The sequence below is a fragment of the Cyrtonyx montezumae genome, unplaced genomic scaffold (genome assembly GCF_038088225.1).
Source record: "Cyrtonyx montezumae isolate F1298 unplaced genomic scaffold, pur_monq_1.0 scaffold_3, whole genome shotgun sequence".
NCBI classification, from domain to species: domain Eukaryota; kingdom Metazoa; phylum Chordata; class Aves; order Galliformes; family Odontophoridae; genus Cyrtonyx; species Cyrtonyx montezumae.
The window spans coordinates 130,959,957-130,982,010 of NW_027072034.1; the positions used below are offsets into that span (position 1 = coordinate 130,959,957).

The 22,054-nt window shown below is 42.4% G+C and overlaps 1 protein-coding gene across 2 annotated transcripts in view; it reads left to right on the plus strand.

Annotated features, from left to right (window-relative positions):
- Window positions 1–13,439: 13,439 nt before the first annotated feature.
- SCAF11 (SR-related CTD associated factor 11) overlaps window positions 13,440–22,054 on the plus strand; it is a 34,886-nt gene continuing 26,271 nt past the window's right edge. The window contains exons 1-2 of one of the 2 annotated variants that reach the window (XM_065743426.1): window positions 17,754–17,929; window positions 19,102–19,286. The gene's annotated coding sequence lies outside the window, so the exon portion shown is untranslated. Of the gene's footprint in view, window positions 13,504–17,753; window positions 17,930–19,101; window positions 19,287–22,054 lie in introns of those variants that run through there. The other variant, XM_065743424.1, reaches the window with a different exon arrangement.

The following is a 22,054-nucleotide window of genomic DNA, read 5'->3' on the forward strand; positions in this document are numbered from 1 at the left end:
ATACAGAACCAGTAGTAGACCAATGTAAGTAATACTTACATGGATTTCATCAAAGTGGTTGTAATGTCCTAAATGACCATCTGATCCAATAGTATCTGGCCTCTATTTTTAGCTTGACTCTGGAAACAAACTCCATTGTTCCTGCTGTAGTAAAATGACACCTTCTACAAAAACAAGAAATTCATTGACTTCGTTTTCTAAACAAGTTACTGTTAGACTAAATGGAATTCTCTTAACTCTTAACAATAGCAAGTCAGATGTATCTGACCTTTGTGGGTGGGACTTTGTGTTTAAGAAAGTACAGTACTGTAATAATATTATTCACCACATACCAAGAGTTCCATCAGAGGGTTGACAATCACAGGAAATAATGATGCACATCCTCATTTACAGTACTGCTGACATGCTAAATATGTCCGGTTCTATAATGCCTGACCATGTGAAATTTTGGCAAGGCTACTTATTTGGAATTGACAACATCTCTGCCACTCCCTTTCCCTAAGGGATGCTCATTGTGCTCATTCACAGCTTGCAGCCTTTAACCCTGCCTAAAATATAATCACTTCATTATTTATTTATTTAAAGATAACTGGAGTAAAACCCCAGCAATAACAAGAGTTGTCCCTCTTGTAAAATGAAGTGTTGGTGGGAGGAGGAAAGCAGTGTGAATACATGGTTATCTCGAGGGGAAAGACAGAGATGAGTGATTTGTAGCCTGAAGAAAGCCAGAAGGGAGAGGAGAACTGGTGGTTTTGCAAAATCAAAGGCCGAAGGCCTTGTGGTCGCTTATGGTGGGTGACACCAAGCAGGATACCTAGCGGCAGCTCAGGAGGCAGCCTGTCATCCCTCACGCCATCACATCCCTCGGGATGCTCTGCCCTTCCTCTCCGTAGAACCAGCTCCACCATGTGGCTGCTTGGGTCGGTTTGCAGCTGCTGTAACGAGTCACGCTACGAGCCGCTCCTAACTGCTCTGCCGGAGCTGCACCAGAAACATCGGCTGAAGCGGGTTTCCCACCCCTGCTCCTGGCACCCAGCTGGGGAAAAGGAGCGATTCGAAGATGAGTTTGCATCTTTTCTCGCAATTGAAGTCCTCCTCCAAGCTGAACAGCTGTCCCCGAATATAAGCGTTGCATTTGTGGAACGTTAACACTTGATTGTATTGTGCACTCCGTAGCAGAATGGAGTTGTGTACTTACAGAAAGGACTCTAGGCAGCAACGTTCACATCTAGCAAGCTACTTCTACAACATTTTTAGAGCTACAAATCAAGAGATTCAGAATAGGAAGTATTTTATTCTTTAGTAATTACAATGAACAATTTGGCCTTCATGCATCGCTGCGCATCACCACCCATGCTCTGGGTGCCTCAGGCCCACTGGGCGAGGGGAGGGGAGGGGATGTCTCCTATGGTCTGCACCATGCGGCTTCAGCTTCAGCACTGGAGGTTTGGGTGCCGCAATATAAGGACATAAAGCTGTTAGAGAGCAGACAAACGAGATGGTGAAGGTTCTAGAGGGCAAGACATGAGGAATGGCTGAGGTCCCTGGGTGTGCTCAGCGCAGAGCAGAGGAGCTGAGGACTGCAGCTCCTCATAGGGAGCTGAGCTGAGCTCTGCTCTCTGTGACAGCAACAGAGTCTGAGGAAACAACATTTCTTATTTAGAAATCCCTGCACACTGCCACTCCAGGCAGCATTCCCCAGTTCTGGGGCGGCTCGCTTACAAACCGGGTGGCAGGAGGACTGCTTGCTCAGCTCATTCCCCACCACCTCTAAGGAGCAAGTGACACTGCTTTGTAGATGAAGGGCTGCCCATCTCTCTCACCACAAACGAACAAAAAAAAGGGAGCACCCAGCAGCTAACAGCTGCCTTCTGATAAACTAACTCCACCCTTAAATTTGTTCCCTCTCCATTCTTGAAAACCTTTTGGAAATGTGGTCAGTGAGACAATAACTGCACTCACCAGCAGTAGTGCCCTTCCGGACAACACCCCACCAACCTCCCATGCGAGCTAGCATGATGCTGTTGTGGTAGCAAAGATGACATCAAGGAAACATGGCCTTTTCAGGGCCAGAAAATTTACAACCTACTTAACTTATTCCAGAGGGGTGAGCTGAACAAATCGTACCCAGCCTGTCTCTGCTGGAGACGTGCAGTCTCAGTGCTGGATCTCATTTCTGTTAAAAAGGTACAATGCTATATTTTGAGTCTCTTTAGCATTTCTATTACAGGCTTTAAAGCAGTTGGAAGAGGTTGGTAGGCAAAAATAATCACTCTAACACTGCGTGCTTAAAATGTTCCTTTTGCACAGTGTACACCAGTGCTTGAAACTTAAGATCTGTCACACCTAAAGTATGGACTCAGCCACATATTTATTGTTGAACTGAGCAAGTCCCTACTGATTCCCCATAACAGCTTAGTGTTAAGAACAGCTACAAATATATAATGTGCTCCCTCAGCAGAAATGTAGCTTTCTGTTTTATTAAAACTTTATAACATTTCCTTCTCACTAACCTGAGAGGTTGGCATTTATATGATCTACTTAGCTCTCCAGCCTCCCGATTTGGAAATTTATAAAAATGCTCATCTATTTTTATAGCTTTGTCTTTTTTTTTTTTCCCTGTACTTGTTCAAAAGCAGAAAAGGACCCAGGGGTCCTGATGAACATGGGCCAGCGATATGCCCTTACTGTGTGGAAAGGCAATGGTACCCTGTGCTGGATTAGGTGAAGTACTGCCAGCAGGATGACAGAGGTAATCCTTTCTCTCTGCTCGGCACTGATGAGGTCACGCTTGGAGAGCTGGGTCCAGTTCTTGGCTCCCCAGTACAAGAGAGACATGGATGTAGTGGGGAGAACCTAATGAAGGGCACGAAGATAATGAAGAACAGGAGCATGCCTCCCGTGAGGAGTGGTTGAGAACTGGGACTGTCCAGCCTAGAGAATAGGAGGCTCATGGGATATCTCATCCATGTCCATAAACATCTGAAGAGTGTGTGCAAAGATGATGCCAGGCTCTTTGCACTGCTGCTCAGTACTGGGACAGGACACAATGGGCACAAACTGGAACACAGAAGGTTCCCTCTGAACATCAGGAACTGCACTGTGCAGGTGATGGAGCACTGGCACAGACTGCCCAGAGTCTATCAGATGTTCTCCTTGGAGATCTTCAGCAGCTGCTGGGATGTGGGCCTGGGCACTGTGCTCTGGGTGTCCCTGCTGAGCAGGGTTGGGCCTATTGGACCCTGAGATTTCTGCTAGCCTCAACCAATTACATGATTCTGGGAATTTTAGCTGAGAAATAAATTGATGCACAACAATTCTGTGTATGTTAGAAGGATATTTTCAGTATAATAATCGGACCATGAAGGGCAATATCTCACTAAGGGATTGCTGCAGGCAATGAGGGCAGCTTACTGCAGGCACTCCACCTGAAAAGGTCTGAAGTAGCAGGAGATTCTGGGGTAAGAAGATACCTCAGATAACATTGGTTCTTTTGATAGCTGCTAGCTAACTGGGTTTGACAACTCAGATCCCTTCTGATTTTGGATGTGATGTAGTAGTTGTAACCTAGTAGTGTATTGGTTTGCTGCTTGTTTATTGTTCTTTGTTTGTTTGTTTGTTTTTTTACTTTCCTGGCTCCATTGAAGAAAAAGTTGTTTTTCCATTCAGACACTACCCCAAAATTGATTTTTCCACTCAGAGGCAATGTGAGATTTGCCTGGGTGCTAGGTTTGTATCTTGGTACTTCTGCTGCTTCTCTGTGCAGAGCTGAGAGCAGCACGCTTGAGCTCAGCACACGGTGCAGCCATGGCTACACAGGCCCACAGGACTACAGCAGAGGAGGGCATCAGAAGGTGTCCAACTTACTGAATTTCTATGGAAATGTTATTTTACTACTTTTAGCTATTAATTACGAGTGTAAGTGTCCTCACAGATTTGGTAAGATCACTGTAGCATTTAAAATTCAAAAGGTGAAGATGCTTCAAGTGGAAGAAGTCCCACAGAAAATAAATGCTAGCTTAACTGCTGAAAATCATTGTTGTCTGTAACCATAGGAGGAAAACATAGAAGAGTCTAGAAAAAACCCTGAGGCTTGTGTTGATTGGACCTACAAATAATTACTTAGGTGTTCAATTTTATATCCTGGGAGTAAACTCAGTGATTCAACAAAACTCTTTGCAGTGCTCGAAGTTACGGATCTCCTTCACCGAGGACGCTGGCTGCATTAGCTCGATCGCTGTGGCATTAACAACTCCTCCACCTAGCTGCTGTTTTCCATAATGCCAACACAAGCAGCTGCAGGCAAGCACAGACTCATTGAAGAGTTATTTGGGGGGAAGTGCCAGAAATTATTTATTTCAACAGACTTTTGAACATACTGTACTAGTATTCTTAGAGTGTATTAAATGAGTTGTACTTTCAGTTGAGTGGATACTTGAATGCTTTGGGCATAAAGGTTGTTTATTTTGCACTAAAAATATACCAGTGGTATTATATATGATTAAGGGATGTTCTTTTTTGTGATGCACTTATTAGCAAATCTGCTATGAAAAATGTGTTTATTAGACAGCTAACAGAACTTCAGTTTGTGTTGGACCGTTAGCTAGCAACCTTATGGGTGACTCTACTGCCATTTATGGGTCATCATCAGAGTATTATTACCTAGGAACTGCAGTTAACATAACCCAGTTTTTGGTGCAGTAAATCACTAATGTCTGAATTAAGTTATCAACATATAATATTTGATAACAATAAAAAGCTAAATGACTGCTTGGAAAATGTGATGATGGTGGTTTTGGCATTGATAAGATTCATGTGAGCTGTTTGCAAATAATTCAAAGGCTGAACTGATTACGTGTTTTTGGTGTGTTTTTTGTTGGTTTTTTTTTTGCTAAAGTTATAGCCAACTTTTGTTCTTAATTTAGTACTTTGGATTGTTGCCTGTTGTGCTTAGAACCTGACATCTGCAGAATGCATATGCATTTAAAGAATGAATTTAAAGAGACATACACCACTTTAAAGCCAGCTAGAAGTTAATTTAGGAAATGGTCTGTTAGTCCTCTGAGAACTGCTTCTTCAGAGCAGCTACTCTTTTCAGTTGTGTGACACTGAACTAGATGTGTTTTCTGCCTTCTCTGTGAATGACCCAAGCAATAAACAAATGGAATCCACAACCTGACTACACAGACTGAGACTTATCAAAAATATGAAATAAGCCATCTCTGAAGAGAAACAGTGTAATAGAATCATTTTTCCTTGTTACTACCTCACTAACTCTACCAGCATTACCAAAATTGAATGTGGAATGCCTTTATCAGAGGTCTCCAGACAAGCCTGGGGCAGCTCACATGAAGCATTCAAAGAGGATATTATCACCTCTAGTTTTCTGCTCTTCCCTTTTCCTGATGACCATACTCTTTAATATCTTCATCAATTACAATGGCAGTGGGATCGAGTGCAACGAGTTTGCTGATGACATCAAGCTGTGGGATGCGGGTCAATACACCAGCGGGATGAGATGCCATTCAGAAGGCAAGATCTTGCACCTGGCTGGAGGCAACCCAGACTATCAATACAAGCTGGGGGATGAAAGCATTGAGTGCAGCCCTGCTGAAAAAGACTTGGGGGTAGCGTTGGATGGGAAGCTGGACACGAGCCAGCAATGTGCCCTTGCAGCCCAGAAAGCCAACCGTATCCTGGGCTGCATTAAAAAAAGTGTGGCCAGAAGGTCAAGAGAGGTGATCCTGTGCTGGTGAGGCCTCATCTGGAGTACTCAGTCCAGGAGTCCTCAATACAGAAGAGACATAGACCTGTTGGAGAGCATCCAGAGGAGGGCCACAAAAATAGTCCAAGGGATGGAACACCTCCCCTATGAGGACAGGCTGGGAGAGCTGGGGCTGCTCAGCCTGAAGAAAAGAAGGCTCCAAGGTGACCTGACAGCGGCCTTTCAGTATCTAAAGGGGAGCTACAGGAACGAAGGGGACTGTGGTGGCAGTACAAGGGGAAATGTCTTCAAGCTCAAAGAGGGAGATTTATGTTGGATACAAGGAAAAAGTCTTCTACAGTGATGTTGGTGGCACTGGAACAGGTTGCCCAGTGATGTGGTTGATGTCCCCTCCGTGGAGACATTCAAGGAGAGGCTGGATCAGGACCTGGGCAACCTGACTTAGCTGTGGATATCCCTGTTTGTTGGAGGGGAGTTGGACTAGATGGCCTTTAAAGGTCCCTTCCAACTCTAAGGGTTCTATGATTTTATGATTATCATCCCATAACAGTCAGAAGAATCAGTGTTTCAAACTGTTCATCATGCTGCATATTTATGTAAGATGTTGAGCAGTTTGGGATTTTGATGTTTCTTCCTGAGATGGAGGGGATGTCTTGAGGGGAAAAGACAGTTCAGACGGGAAGGCAAGGTAACTTCTCTAAAAGACATATTGTCTGGAGACAAGGCTGTACATCACATTCTGTAATTTCTCTTAGACAAGATCTAGTTGGCACTGGATGCTGAATTTCAGAGAGTCCTGTTCACTCTCCAGTTACTGCTGTTACTAAAAAAATGGAGTCACAGATACAGAATTCCTCAGCAGGGGAACTGCAACAGTAGTAAACTTCAAGAAGTTTGCTGTAATCAAAATGTCAAGGAAGGGCAAACCATACCACGAGACTCAAAATGTTGGACAACTGAGGAGGAAAGTTATTTAACATCAGATTATTAATATTATTATTTTTTATGAGCAGCATTGAGCTCTAGTAGTTAATCAAGACTTTGGAGAAGTCTGTGCTAAAGATTCAGGATTTAAAATTAAGTATATGGTGCTCTTATGCAATAGAACTGTCAAAGGCCAGAATAGCATTCCTAACAACGTGAAGTTAATTTAAGGAAAAAGATGAGACAAATCAACCCTCCCTCACTTGTGATGTAGAAAATCAATTATTGACCCTTTTTCATCTGTTTAAAAAATTAAAATCCCATTGATTTTCATGTGAGTACAAAAATACTGATTCTAGTTAAAGAGCTATTAAGTTCTAGTCTTATAATATTCTCTAGTAATGGTTCAGATTGCATAAGCTCTTGATAGATGTGATGTTTTCATCCCTCGGCGTACACAAAAAGAAGGGAAAAAAGAAGGAAAAACTTTGTTTTATAAGTTTTTTGATCTAAGAGAATTCAAGTATCCAGTGGAAGGAGGGTTTCTGTATACGGACTTAAACTGCGTGGTAAACGTTAGGAGTCAGCATGCAAATAACAAAATATCTATCAATCCTATCATGTGACAAGCCTCAGAGAGGCTTAATTTCATAATAAGACATGAACTAAAGAAGTCAAAGTTATGAATTCACACTTAACAATTGCTTTCTGTAGCTGAAGTACTGTAAGATACACCAGAAAGGTGTAGTTTGCCTAGTCCCTTGTTAATCCACACTAATGGGTATATTCCAGAACATTAATGGGTACATTCCTACGTCAAAAAAGGGAAAGAAAAGACACAAACTTGTATGAAGTATATTAGGAATTGGTCATTTAAAATTCGGTATATAATTTTAAATATTCCTTTTCTAACCCTCACCAAACTGCATATTTAAATAGTATTAAATGATAAAGAACATAGGTGTATCTTGAAATCACTATTCATCTACCATTTAAGTAAATAATACGCAGAGATTCGTGATAAATAAATAAATAAATAAAGGAAACTAGAAATATAAAACAAAAACTACTACTTTTAGATAGAAGAGCGTGAAGAAAGCAGAAATTGGTATTTTCTGCCATCCTTCAATGTTTTGAGAGTGCAAGGTCTTTGAAAGAGTGACCTATGCAGCTGCAATCATGTAGCACATCCTTGGGCTATATCTTGAAAGTAATCATAATCATAGCTACAGCTTGAAACATGCAATCCTCCTCTATAGCTGGTAGTGCCCCCAGTTCCTAGTAAATATTGTAGCTTGAAAATGTACAGCTTGTTCACGTGTCCCGTGCTGGATTTGTCACAGGCTTTCCTGAAGCACGTTGTGGTTGACTCACACGTTATGCACTGCTACACCATCTGATGAAAGTGGGAGGATAACAGTGTGAGATCTTACAACTCTGTGTGAGAAGAGGCTGATAGAAGAGTAAGGAGTCCCGCGTGACATTTTTGCTTATTACATTTATTTGCACAAATGTGAAAGACTCTGCTTCCCTAAATACTTCAGCTGTACTCTGAGCTTTTCCTTGGCATAATTGATTAACTCTGCTCCCACTCAACCTCCCTCTCACTCTGTGGCACACACACACTCAGGGCTCAGTTCAAAACACAGCACAGCAAAACCTCTCTACCCAGAGTTCCAAGTCCACGTATGCCTTTGATTTGAGTTTAACTTGGCTTTTGCAAAGCTATCACCTATGGTTCTTCCAAGAGATAGGTGATAGTGACACCCACTGCTTTCAATAATATTTATCACAACCTGCTGAAGCAAGTTTGCATGAAACCAGTACGCCTGTTCACGTTTGTAGGGAGGAACAGTGCATTATGGGGTTCAGCTTCAGTCCAGTGTGCTAATTTAGGCAGGTCAACATCCCACAGATTAGAAAACATGATTTGAAACAGGAAAAGAATGCCATTTGTTTTCACTAAGAAATGCAGTGTTGAGTTTTTGTTAGAATTTGCAAGGTATGTACATTTTATATGCTGGTGTTAAAAGTTCCAAGCATTTTTTAATTCAAAACTATGAATGAATGTGGTTTGTCACAGCCCACTGCCAGAATATTTGTAAAATGCTCATGGGAACTTTTGGAATAATTAAAGAATGGTGTCTCCATGACAGGATAACACCCGTCCCATTTCTTCCTGAGGAAACAATATGGTTATATATTATAAATTATGGCTAATTATCTCACATCCTGTTTCCTCATAGCCCTAAACACAGGAAACCTTTTCTTTTTCATGATGTTCAATCTTGCTGTTAATAACATCTTTCATTTCTACGGTGGGATTTATTCCAGAGGATTCCAATCCATCTCCACGGAGTACAGACAAAGTGTGACCACTAACTGGCATACAGAGAGAAAATACTGGCCAAGAGCATTATAAAATTCCTCTGATCCTGTATAAAAGGATTGCTGCTATCCACAAAGAACTGAGAGAGTCTTGTTTTCTAGGGTTTTATCCAAGATCCTCCTCCTCAGCTTCAGAGCCAGAACATAACTTTAATTGAACAGGAAACTCCGAGGAACTGATGCACGGCTCCTGGATACAGAAACACTGTGAACCTGAAATGTGTACTGCCAAATCTTATCTGATTTGATCCCATCCATCAGATCCTTCTGAAGATGAACACTGACAAGATTAAACCAACACTTTTTGTATTTAGTTTACTAAATGGTAAACGTGCCTGGTTTAAATACTAATAGTAGAATCAAAAGTAACTGATGAGTCCCTCTAATGAGTTATAATAAAAAAATTTAAAAGGAAAAAAAGAAAACGAATACTGTACTAGCAAAACAAGTCTAGTATCAATGCCTGAAAGGCAGAAGTACCTTGTGTGAGATGGAAGCCCTAAAATGAGGAGTGAACCAAAGGTTTGATAACTCTGTCAACTCTAAAGTTTCCAGCATGGTCCCTATTAAAACAAATACAAGAAAACAAGGTTAACTGAATTAGGTATTCTCCCAAAACACATTTTTTTTCAGATTTTAGACCTACCTTTTGCAGACCAGCCTTTTGCATTCCCTCTGGCTAAAATGCAGTTTTAATTCCTCATTGGTGTGTGTTGACTCATTCTCTTCTTTATGGAATATTTTGCTACGTTTCCAAAGAAGTTTACAAGCAAAGACAAGCTGCATGTAAATAACAATAATAAAATCAATCAAATAAGAGCTTGGAATAGTAAAGAATGAAAAGTTTTGCAAAACAATTTTCTCATTACAGACAAATATCCAAGGCATCTGTTGACAAACATCTTGACAAACAGAATACATAGCCTACTTACTTGGATATATACACATATGCTTCAGAACACTAAAATCAGAAATTCCCTAAGAAGTAATGAGAATTCAAGTACCAAAGACAGAGACTTCAGGATACCAAATTATTAGAAAAATGAGATACGTCACCTAGCTTATTTCTAGAGTTTGTTTTTTTGAGTGGTATCTAAATACAACCCCAAGTTGAGTCTGAAATGAAAGCAATGATGAAAATTCATTGCTGGGAAGTGGAAGAAAGAGAGTTCCAGAAAATGTCTGGAGAAAGTCATCAGGCCATCCACTTGTAAGTGCTTCAAAGATACTAAGATACAAACATCAAATGATGTTATACAAATCACAAATTCATTGTGTAGCAAGGTAACAGGCCCTCTGGGTAGACAGAACATGATGTACTTGATTTTAGTAGGCCTTACAAGGCTATTCAGCAAAAAAAAAAATAAAGACTGAGAAAAGCAGATAAAAATCTGCTACAAAGGGAGAAGAAACAATGAGGTCATGCTGAATAGGACTAAAACGTTGGGCTTCAAATGCAACAGGAAGGATCCAAGTTATGGACAAGGAGCAAACTTCCAGAAGTGGAAATTTTTAACCTGAGAACTAGCCTGCTTGAAGCTTTGGAAGAGTCCACCTCCAGAGATCTTGAAGGACAAACTGAACAAAGAAGTAATACATACATGACTGATAGAGCATGGGGATAGAAAGGGTAAATGAGCTCTGAATAAGCTCTCAGAGTCCACTTGACACTTTTTTTTTTTGAAATGTATCTACATTCTTCAAAAGCTCAGAATACAAGTGCCAAATAGATGAAACATTCTTTACTCGAATAAGCATCACACACTGTAAACCCTACCTTCAACCGTTTTAGGAAGATGTAGGATGAGAAAATACGACCAAAAAAAGATAGTAGTAGCCATCTTCCTAGTCCCAGCTTTAGTCTAAGAAAGGTTTTCTGAGTTGTGGTGTCTACCTTCATCTGGACAATCTCTAGCATCACTGCAAGAATATTTTAAGCTTATTTTAACAAAAGATTCATCTAGTAAGTCTTCTTAACTATTTGGTGCTCCCGGCTTTTCCACCAATCAAAAGTGAAATGATTTACTTCTGTAGCTATTCACATCAACTTTGTCCCAGCCCAATACTTCTCTTCCCGGCCTCTTCACGTCTATTCCCAATATTTTATCACTCCCTTCAGACCACATCACTCCCCCTTCTCAATTTTTAAGAAAAATACTAATGAGTACCTGAATGAGTGCAGTCTGATACATTTATGAATGTGCCTATACCGTAGGATTTGCACTAGTAAGTAAGAAATCAGAATTCAAGACCCTCTACTTGTACGCCTCAGTACAAAATCTGGACTCCTCACTCTCTCTTTTGTCATGCACAGAGCAGACAGAAGGAGCCACAATTCACGCTGACTTCATTCTTTAGCAGAACTGACTGCCAGCTCACCCTTGACAGGTTGGTTTTGGGAGCAGACATCCAACTAAAGACCATTACCTTTCAGCCTCAGAAGGACTGGAAACCTCTGAGGGCTGGAACTTTGTGGACACATAGAAAAAGTCAAGGCTGACAGCAGTGAAGTCCCATGTTTTTCTCTCAGTCATAAACTGTGTGTACATGCAGTACATATCTCCAAAGGTGGATGAGAAAGGGCCAAACCAGCTGTGTTAATACAACATACTTTGAAGTTGAATGAGTAGGTATAAAGGTCAGTGCTGAAAAGGATAAGGATGCTTGTGTTCTGCCCATGTAAGACACACAATCAGAGGATCAAACAAAAGTACAGACAGCACCTTAGACATGATGAGTGTTTCTTCTTGCATTCCTCTCTCTCACAGATAGCACTCTTCAGTTTCCCTGGCCCCTCTGTGTAACGTGATCTATGCAGCATGAGTAGATGACAGCAATGTCTTTTTGACCTGTGAAAGAAACAGTGAATACCAAGGCTTCCTCTGCACCTCTGAATCCCAAGTGATTAGTAGTCATTTTAATTAAAAAATTCAACAATAACTAAAAACATACAGCAGTTCTGTATAGTATGACCTCCTTACAACCAAACCTTAACTCAGTGGTTGGGTAGTCAGAGACAGTTGATTTCCTCTATCATTCCCCTTTCTTAATTGCTTCAGTTCCTGGTTTGAGGGTCATCCAAGATTTCAGTCTATTCAAAATGCAGTACTGAAAGTCATCTGTCTTAACCTGCAATGGGGATTTCTTTAATCCCATCCTTCAAAATAGCCTGTTCATTTCTTTAGATGATAGTGTTCATTAACCTTAATAACCCTTAAAGTCAATCCTACATTACACATTTTATCTTCCTCCTTCCATCTGTGCTTTCCTACTTATCACTATAGTCTTGCTTCTTATTACATTCCTCAACAGCCTGCTGACAAAACAAGTCTTTTCCTTTCTTTCTGAATTCCTCTTACACAGTGTCCCTACAGGCTGCTGTTCCTTAACTCAAACTCTCCTGAGATAACCCTTAATTTATATTCTGTCAGTAAGCATAGCAACTAATAAGGTTGCCAACAGCCATACACTTACTTTGGCCATTCTGAACACACCACAGCCCTGAACCAAGCACTGACCCACACCAGCCTGGACATTCCTTAGAAAGACAGTGCCATGCTCCCACTCAGTGAGGGAGGAATAAGGCATGACCCACGCATCCCACGTGCCTTCAGCAGCCCTGTATGCGTTCAGGGGGCACGGAGACAGGCAGCCTCCTAACACCACGGAGGCAGGCAGCCTCCTAGCACCACGCAGCCGGCAGCTCATAGCCCCACACCCGGCCTGCCACAACTCGTGTCCCTCTACAGCAGTCGCCACGTTACCCAGCGCGTGGAGACCTCCGTTATTGGCAGGGAGACTCTTCTTCCTACTCTGCCCTATCAGACAGACAGGCTACGTGGACGAATTTAGCTACCCAGAACCAACCAACCAACCAACCAACCAACCAATCTCCCTCCCTTCCTTCCTTTTCCCTTCCTTCCGTCCGTCCGTCCGTTCTTCCTTTCCTTCCTTCTATTCCATTTTATTTATTTATTTATTTATTTATGTAATCGGAAATATTCGGCGCGGGGGAGGAGAAAGGTATTCCCGCCCCACACACGTCGCGCTCAGATGACGTCACCGCCCCGCGACACCGAACCCCCGACGCTCGCCGCCAGCAGGAGGCGCCCCCGCCCGCCATCAGGCGGCGAGTCACGTGCTCCTCCGCCCCCCTTCTCCGCCCCCGCCCCTCCCCCCTTCAGGTGGCGCTGGAGGACCTTTCCCACAATGCTCTCGCGCCCGCGCCGCCACGCCGCTCAGCCCTCACTTCCTCCCGCGGCGGAAGACGGCAGAACAGTGCCCTCGCGCGGCCCCCGCCGGCACCGCCCCCCCCGGCACCGCCCCCCCCGTCCCCGGCCGCGCGGACATGTGGCCAGGCGGCCGCTGAGCCAGGCCCGGCCCTGCCCTGCCGGCCTTCCGCGGGCGGGGGAAGCGGAGCCTCCGCTCCATGGTGGTGACGGCGCCGCAGGCCGAAACGGCGCCAGGTAAACAGCGGCGGGCGGCGAGCCCGGCACCGGCGGCTCCGTCCCGCTGCTCGGAACCCGCCCGCCCCCTCCGCGGCCCGGGGGGCGGGGCCTGGGGTTCGGCTCCGGCGGAGCCTTCCCGGGGCCGCCGGGACGGGGCGCGGGAGGACAAAGCGGCCGGGGGGAGGGTCGGCGGGGCGGGAGGAGGAGCGGCTCCCCGGCGGGCTCACGTGGAGCCGCGGCGGCGAACAAAGGTCGTCCGTCCGGCGGGAAGCGTGCCGCCAGCGGGCCGGACAGCGCCTGGCGCTCCGCGGCCGGAAGTGGCGTGGGGGGGCCGACATCAGCGCGGCTCCTGCAGTCCTGTGCGGGACGGGGAGCGGGGCGCGTTTGGGCCGCGGGCTGTCCCGTCTGACGTCTCTTGGTGAGTACCGAGCAGCAGCGCGGGACGCGTGCGGAGCTCCGCTCCGGCTGTAACTTTGAAACGGGACAGTTTTGGTAAGGCTGAGCCCGGCCCCTTCCCTCCCATGATGCTTTTGTGTCAAACAACAAGTCGGCTGTAAGCTGTTCGTAAGGACGCGGTAACTCGGGAAGGCTGAGCAACTTAGTTAACTTAGCCACTGGGCTCTAACGCTGGAAAGAAAGAACCATCTTCTGAAAACGTGCAGAAGCTATTATGGTTGCTTATGCCGCACTTGTGGAGTGGATCATAACACCTCTTCTAATCGAAAGACTCCTTGAAGATCAAAACTGCTTATGGATTTGGGGCTCTGGTAACCTTAAACGGAAGTCAGGTTAGCTCAGTGGCTTGTGTTACACTTCTGTTTCACTGAGGAATTGAGCTCTTAGCTCTCATTTGCATCATAGGGAATGGTAATTACACTTAGAGCATTACTGTGGGCATTCAAACCCTCGTATCATGGGAGAAGAATGGGGAAAGTCTTTAGTCAGTTTGTCACAGTTTCCTTTTTAAAACAGTGATTTCTTTGAATGAAATGGCAAAATGACTAGAAATTGCTGTGACTTTATTGATTACAAAGAGTAATGCATTTTTCATTTTTAACTGGGAAGCTGTATTTAGAAATGCACAAAAAAATTGCTCTTCCCATGTGGAAAAGAGTTTTAAGTGATTTCAGCGACTTCAGTTAGAGATTTTAGGAATATTATGGGTTTCATTGAGGGAGGGGCTGTTCAGGCTTTTACATGAAGTCACAGTGTCAGACTTCTGCAGATATTTTCTGTAGCTTACAGTTGCTGACGTGTTTAGTTCTAGAGTGGTAAGTGGACCAAATAAGAAATACACAGGATTCCTTTCATGGTTCACTTGCCCTAAAGTCACTTGTGAGTAGTCAGAATGGACAGTAAATTTGTCTTTAGAAAAACATAGGGTCACTTGAACGAGAGAGATTAAGAAAGTGTTTTCTAGACATTGTCTCAACAGTAAAACTGCTGATCAGTAGCAGCTTAACTCAGGCTCAGATCATACTCAAGATTGGGAAAGCTCCTGGAATTTACTGAGGTTTTTGAGCTATAGTGTGCAGTATTTAAATACAATATGTGACAGTTGCTGAGTTAGCCTCAATATGAAGGTGCATGTTTGTGTTCTACAGTTACTCATCTGTCACTTCTGAACCAGCCAGGTGATGTTTTTCTGTGCTCACTTGACTGTAGTTTCAGTCACATCTCATGTATGAGTTCTGGCCTTTACCTTGTAAATGGTTCTGCTCATGATATGGGATGCTTTAGTTACAGATGTGTTTTCACCTGTTGCAGGAGTTCTTTGCAGAATGCTCTCAGTCTTCCATCATCCTGAGTGTAGAAAAATGTGCAAAACCTATTTAAAATTTGCTTTATAATGTCCTTCCACTTCAGTTCTGCTCTGAATAAGTTGCAGTCTAGTTCCTACTGACATCTGAACTGATTCTTCAGTGCAACAGTGTGTATGAATGAATTCTAAAATGGTTAATCTGCCAAATTGTTGAACAGGAAAATAGTTCTGATATTTCTAAAAGCTGTTCTTATTGTCTTTATTTGCCTGTTTTGCACACTCGGAGTTATTAAGCCTTAAAGTTTCTTCTGCAGCCATCTATCTCAGAGGTTTCTAATGCGTGTGTTATGTAAAGAGTACTTCAGAACAAGGGCTAGTTCATAGCTTTTCATCAGCACGGGCACATGTTATTTCATCTGTATATACTCTCCTTACCTGGAAGGGTAGTGAGCCCACCCTGAGAGGATATGAGCGTGGTGGTTATTATTAAGCCAATGGTGAGGCTGCAGGTACAGCTTACAAGCTGTGAGCATCCCTTTCTGGCTCTGAGGGATGAACCAAGTGTGGATGGTTCCTTTGAGTGGAAGGTTGGCTTTAGTCATAAAATAACATGGAGGGCTGCAGCTGCTGGAAGGTAGGTGAATGCTTGTTTGTCTTTCTGTTCCCTGAAGTTGCTGCTTTGCTGTCCTGCAGTTATCCATCTCATCTCTACCTAGCCTAGACAGTGAGCCAAAGGCCGAGTGACTGTTGGAGGGCCTCTCAAAGGTTGTGCACAATCTGTAATTCTGTAGCCCATAGCAGATCCAACCAACAGTTCCTCCCCGTGAGGAGATTTTTATTTTGGTGTTTGTATTTTGTTTGTTTGTTTTGTTTTTAAAGCCTGTTGCTTCTAGAAACATACTGCTTTCCTACAGCTTATATTTACAGCACTTCTGATTGTTTCTCCAACTAAAAGTCTTAAGAGAATCTAATTAAACATAACCAAATGTGGAAGTTGTCATTTTGAGGCTGGCAGAATTGTTAACTGATATGGCAAAGGATGATTGAAATACTGTGTTTATTGTCTATGAAGTAGGCAGAATTAAAATATCTTTTGTATTAAATGCAGTTATAAACAACTCTGTATACACCCATGGATATATGAGTATCTACACCTTACATTTGTGTAGGTAGTGCTAAAGTTGAATATTTTCATCCATTTTCTTTTTATTAAGTAATGCTTTCTCACAAATTATATTGGTGAAACACTAGCACTTTCCTTCTATTTCCTCAGGAGAACATGAAATTTGAGTTTTAACTTACCAGGTTTTGAAACATTTTCATTAGAGGTCATTTGGTTGTTCCTCTCTAAAGCTTTTTTTTTCCTTCCTACTTTTGATGTATTTGTGGTTGAACAGGTTTGAGGAAAACTTGGTTAATAACCTGTGTGTTGGGTCACGGTTTGGCACATGGCTAGTGTGCAGGCTGTGCTTATTCCCTCATCACAGCAAATGTGTGGAGGTGGTGTTTTAGTTTGATTCTGCGGCCGGTGGCATTCTTACATTCCTAAGATTATTTTATGTCATCTCACTTTCTTAGTATCAAGTAGAATACTGGTGAAGTCTTCTTCAAAAAACTGTTTCTAGACTTATACTGCGGTCAATTGCAGTATCTGATCACTTCTGTTAGTCACTAATAATAATGTCTGTCTTAATGCACTTGATGTAAGGATTGGTGAGCTCCCACTAAAGTTCACTTGGTGCGTCTTAACTGTGGATCCTCCTCCAGAGGTACTGTGTGTGAGTTAATCTGGCTGATGCTCTTAGTGTTTGGAATTTTTCCAAACTACAATTAAATTGCTGAAATCAAGTGAGTTAACGCTTGTATTCCTGCTTGGCTTTAGCTTGACTGGCATTGAAGATGTGTCCAGGTGCTTTGCTCATGTCCACCCATACCTTTAATAGTGACACAGGATAGTGATGCAGCAGCAAGTACTTTGTTCTGCCTTTGGTGTGCAGAGAAGTGGAGAACTTGAAATGAAAGTGGGCCACAATGATACTCAGTGCTTACATTCTCAGGGAGAATCTCAAGACAGATGAGCAGTGTTAATCGGACTGCTCGAACAAATTACTTGGCTGAGTGTGAAGGTCCAGGAAGGAGAAACAGTAAATACTCTGCTTTCTATACAGCCACTGAATAAGTGCTTCTGTGCAGTTTTGCTTTTCTTAAATGTTCTTAGTTTGCTGCTCGTGACACAAAAGGTGGTTGCCCCTGTGGGCAGATAGGTATAACAAAAAGTAATTGCCAGTTCTGTGAAACAATTGAAGAAAAACTGCCTGTTAGGTCTGAACTCCCTAAGGTTTTGAGATGTTGCCAAATAAAGATATCTGTGGCAAAGAGGGTAAAGTATATCCTTCTCTCTAGGTCAACGCACTTGTGATTTTTGGTATAGGTTTTCAAGCTCGGGTCTGTTGGAGGCAAATCATTCCTGTTAGGTTTTGTCTGTCACTGTTGGCATTAAGGAAACCTTCTCACACCCCTTCTTCTATTCCTGGCTGTGTTTTTCTAGCTTGTTTTAAGCTATCTTGAAAGTGATCACTGAGTCAGAACCGTGAAATCAAGTGAACAGTAATTGGAACTGCTTACTCCCCATCTGTCTTACTACTTCTCAAGTGGCATCTAATGGGTTGTTCTACAAATACTGTAAGTGATTTTGTGCAAAATACAGTGGTGCTCAAAACTGTTTGGATTGTCATGATAAAACATTTGTAAGCTCTTTATTTCTATACTGTTTCCCGAAAGTAAAGCATTTCTGATGCAAGATTTATAGGTGGTCTTTGACCTGAGCTTACAGAATACTGTTAAAGTGAAAAAGAGCTTTGAGGACTGTGTTTTTGACATCATAGCTTTCACGTAATGTTTTTCTAAGAGTATGCTTCTTTGAGGGATAACATGTTTGAATGGCTGTGTTACTTTCTTTATCTTTTTGATTTGTTTCTAAATCAACGTCTGAACACTTTACATGTAAGCTGAAATTACTTCTTAAGGCAGCACAGCTTGTCATAGCTACTAAAAGAGCATATCGTATCACTAAATGCTTTATCTGATCTTTAAAATGAACGAGTAGAAGTCTTCTAATAGGAGATGGCATTCAGTATAGTTTTAACAAGAGGGTGGGGATGGTTCTGTGGGATCTTTTGCAGTGCATGCTGCCATTGAAGTAAATCCATACAATGCTACGTGAGCCCATGGGTTATGTAATTCCATTAGAGGGATGTCATTCAGCTCACAGGAGATCAGCATTTAGAAGCTGAGAAATAAGACTGCCATCCATGATGTAGATGAAAGAAAACAATGATAACCTTAATTAAACAACTGTATGCTTCTCCCTTTCTTTTGTAGCTCAACATAATTTTTCTAACCATCTACCACTCTGATTTTGCTGTCGTATTAGCTTTATGTGTGAGTTCAGTCTCTTAGTGCATGTTGCCATCCTTTTTCCTTCCGTGGCAGAAAGGTCTCAGCTTTTCCAGTTCTCACTGTCTTTGCAAGGTCTTTTTAGTTCATCTCCTGCGTGCCTGCTGTTTAAGTCCAGCTACTTGGGCGTGTTCAGGATGTTATTAAGAAACATAAAGATGTCTTCCTGGCTTCTTTAGCACCAGAGAAGTGATTGCAGCAAGTCCTGCTGTGTTGCCATAGCATTGGCTCAAGTATGCTCATTCATCTTGTGGGAATGTTGCATGTGCAGTGTAGCAGTGGGACAGGAACTTCAAGTCAGTAATGTATGCTGAACACGGATCTAGTTTATGAGGGGAAAGTAAATAGAATGACTAGTGAAGTTTTCTTGAGTAAATGTAGACTTCTTTTTTTTTCAGGTTTTTGACATGGCTGGGTTTGGAAGAGTTGCTTGTGTGGCAAGCATATTCTTGACCTCAGTAATCTACTGCCAAATATCTGCTCTCTGGTGGAAAGCATGAAAATATTGATGTTTCCAAGTGGGTAGAAAAAAAGCACATTTTAACCGTTCTTGGAAACGACAGAGCCATTTCTGCTGACTGTGGTATGTAATACTAAACCTTATAGCTGCAGAAGTATACGTGTGACTAAGGACCTTCAGCAGCAGAAGGCAGGCTCACAAGTTTGTGCTGATTGGGTTTAGTTGCTTGAGCGATATGCACCATGACAGTAGTATCTAACCTGCAATTAGTTCTGTTATTTGTATATCTCAATTTCACACTATTTAGTCACAGGCTACTTAGAAGAAACTCCTGAGAGTGAGAGAGTGTTACGTGGTCTGTTTTCCATTGCTTGTTGATTTGTTATGTTTATCACTGTGTTGTCCTATCATCAGCACACAGAGCAAGCACAGTGCTTATTGCCTTATATTGAAAGTAATAGTTTTGGAAAGCAAAATGGAACAGTCTTCAGTGAATATACTTTTCATCACCTTGTATAAGTCTTCAGAACCTTCTGTTCATCCTCACTACTGTAAATGAACCGGCTTCTGCACGTGGGCAGTTAACTTTGGCTCTGAGACAGGCATTAAAGCCAACGAGCATTTGCTCTGTCTTAGAGCTGCTGTGGGCCAAGCCATAAATTTCTGTAAAGGTTAGGGATTTGTCTTTGATTCAGAATGCTTCTGGAAAGCAGTGTTATGAGTGGCAGCTTTATTGCAGTAGCGTTGTTCCAGTGCCTAGGGAAGCTCAGTGGCTTTGTCCTCAATACTTCTGCATCCTCAAGAGCTGCCAGAGACTTGGCTCTCCTAGTTTGTTGCCTGTCAGGGGAGAAAAGGGTTTTCTCACAGACTTGAAAAGTTTCACTAAAGAACCAGAAGGGATACAACATAGCTCTGAATTACAGGTTAGATATCAGCTGTGAATGTATCCATCAAATAAAACGAGACTGCACTGTTGCAACTCTTAATTGTTGTTTTGTTTTTTTCCTTGCTAGCTAACAAGCCTAGCTTAATTTTATTCTAGGTCTGTGAACTAGGTTTGCCTAAGCAGTGTCCATCTTGGTTGTCAGTGGTCGCCCTGAATGCACCAGTGGTGCAGAGTTGTCACTTCATGAGCTTCCTTATGAAATGGAGCTCAGCTGTGTGATAGCACAGTCTGTACTCATGTGTATAGCTTAACTTTCTTCAAATATATGGAAAAAAAGAAAAAAAAAAAAACACTGAAGAAAGTTAAGCTCTGTTTTAGGGATTTTGGTCAAACATGACACTTTTCCTACCTGGCAGGGATGCCAGTGTTTATGTGGATTGTCCCAGTAGCTATGTTGATGCTTGTGATTTTGATGGGTAGCACTGCTTGGACGTGGCTTGGTGCCATGACCAGTGCTCTGGGGAGTTCATTCTGTGTTGGCCATACTGTTGTTTCCTTCTAGGGGAGAAAGTTTGAGAAGAAAGTCTTAGCTATTCTAACACCTTGCTGCTGTCAAAAGGACAATCCCATTTTGTCTTTCCACTCACCCATTCTGTACCTTGCTGTTTCTTTGGCATGTGTGGATTTCTTAGCCGAGCCTACTCACCTTCATTGTTAGTGAGAAACAGAGTTGCTTCTTTTGGTGGCAGCTAGCTTTTATGTTAACTGTCTTGGATAATTGTATCCTTAGAGGGTTTGGAAGGACTTCTAAAAATCAGCAGCATCTCCTTGCCTGAATAGCACTGATTCTTTAGACTCTGGGTCTGCATGAATAGACTAAAACCACCTGTAGAGAAAAGCTGCTTCTTCATTCTCCAAACGGTAGCACTGGTTTCTTTCTTTCTCTTTGTTGAGTCTGTGGAATTCCATTTGTGAATGAAGGCAAGGTGCAAACCAAACAGACAAAAGTAAAGATCCTCTTTAAAAGGTCTCCTTTGAGCGTGCCTGTTGGTTCTGTTCTCGCTACGTTCAGGGCCTTGAGAGGTTTTCCTACACAAAGGAATAAATCCAGATTAAATTCCAGATCTCTAGTTCTGTCTTCATGAATTGAAGGGCAAACAGTGTTACTTGAAGCAAGTCAGCCTTTCAGGTAGTTTAGACAGATTGCAAGTTTTTTCAAATAAAAGAAAAGAACTGGAGGTTCTTGATGTGCACTTGGAAACACCCAGTAGTCCTTTTTCTGGAAGTATGTGTTTTGATAGACTTAAGTGTTACAGGTAGGTGAAAAGCTTTTCAGATGTTCAGCTGCCCCTGGAAATGCCATTTCCTCAGTCCATCTCTGGGATGGTGTGGAGATTCCAGCAAAAGTTCTTAAGATGTTCATCAGCAGTTGAATGTTTGCCTCTCAGTGGTCCACAGGGTCCTATCATCACTTTCTAAACTTCTGTTTTGCATGTTTAATTGTCAGGATGGTCCCTTTCAACCCAGGCCATTCTATGATTCTGTGATGCTTTTTTCTTTAAAAATGTGACTGCTGAGGAAAGAGTCTTAAACCTTCCAGGTTTTCTTAATAACCATCAAAATGCATAGGGCTGGATACAGCCCTACTCTGTGCTACCTAAAACAAAAAGCAGTGATGGAAGTAAGGGATGTTATTGTCATCTTATTAACCAAGTGTGTTCCCATACATTGAATGTGTATCTGCTTATAGTTCCAGTTTTGAAACTGTGCTTTCAGTTATTAAAGAAATAAAAATGGAACTAGATGTTCTCTTTAAGATGTTTCATATGAACAGAACGGTCGAAACAAATCACTCCTTTGAATTCAAATACATCGTGTGCCTTAAGTTGAAAGATTATATACAGATGTTTCATGAATTTTGTTCCCTAAGGCAACGAGAGTAAATCACTGTTGGGTATCATTTTGCGCTTGCTTAGTAGAGGTGTTGTTGAATGATTTTTGTTTC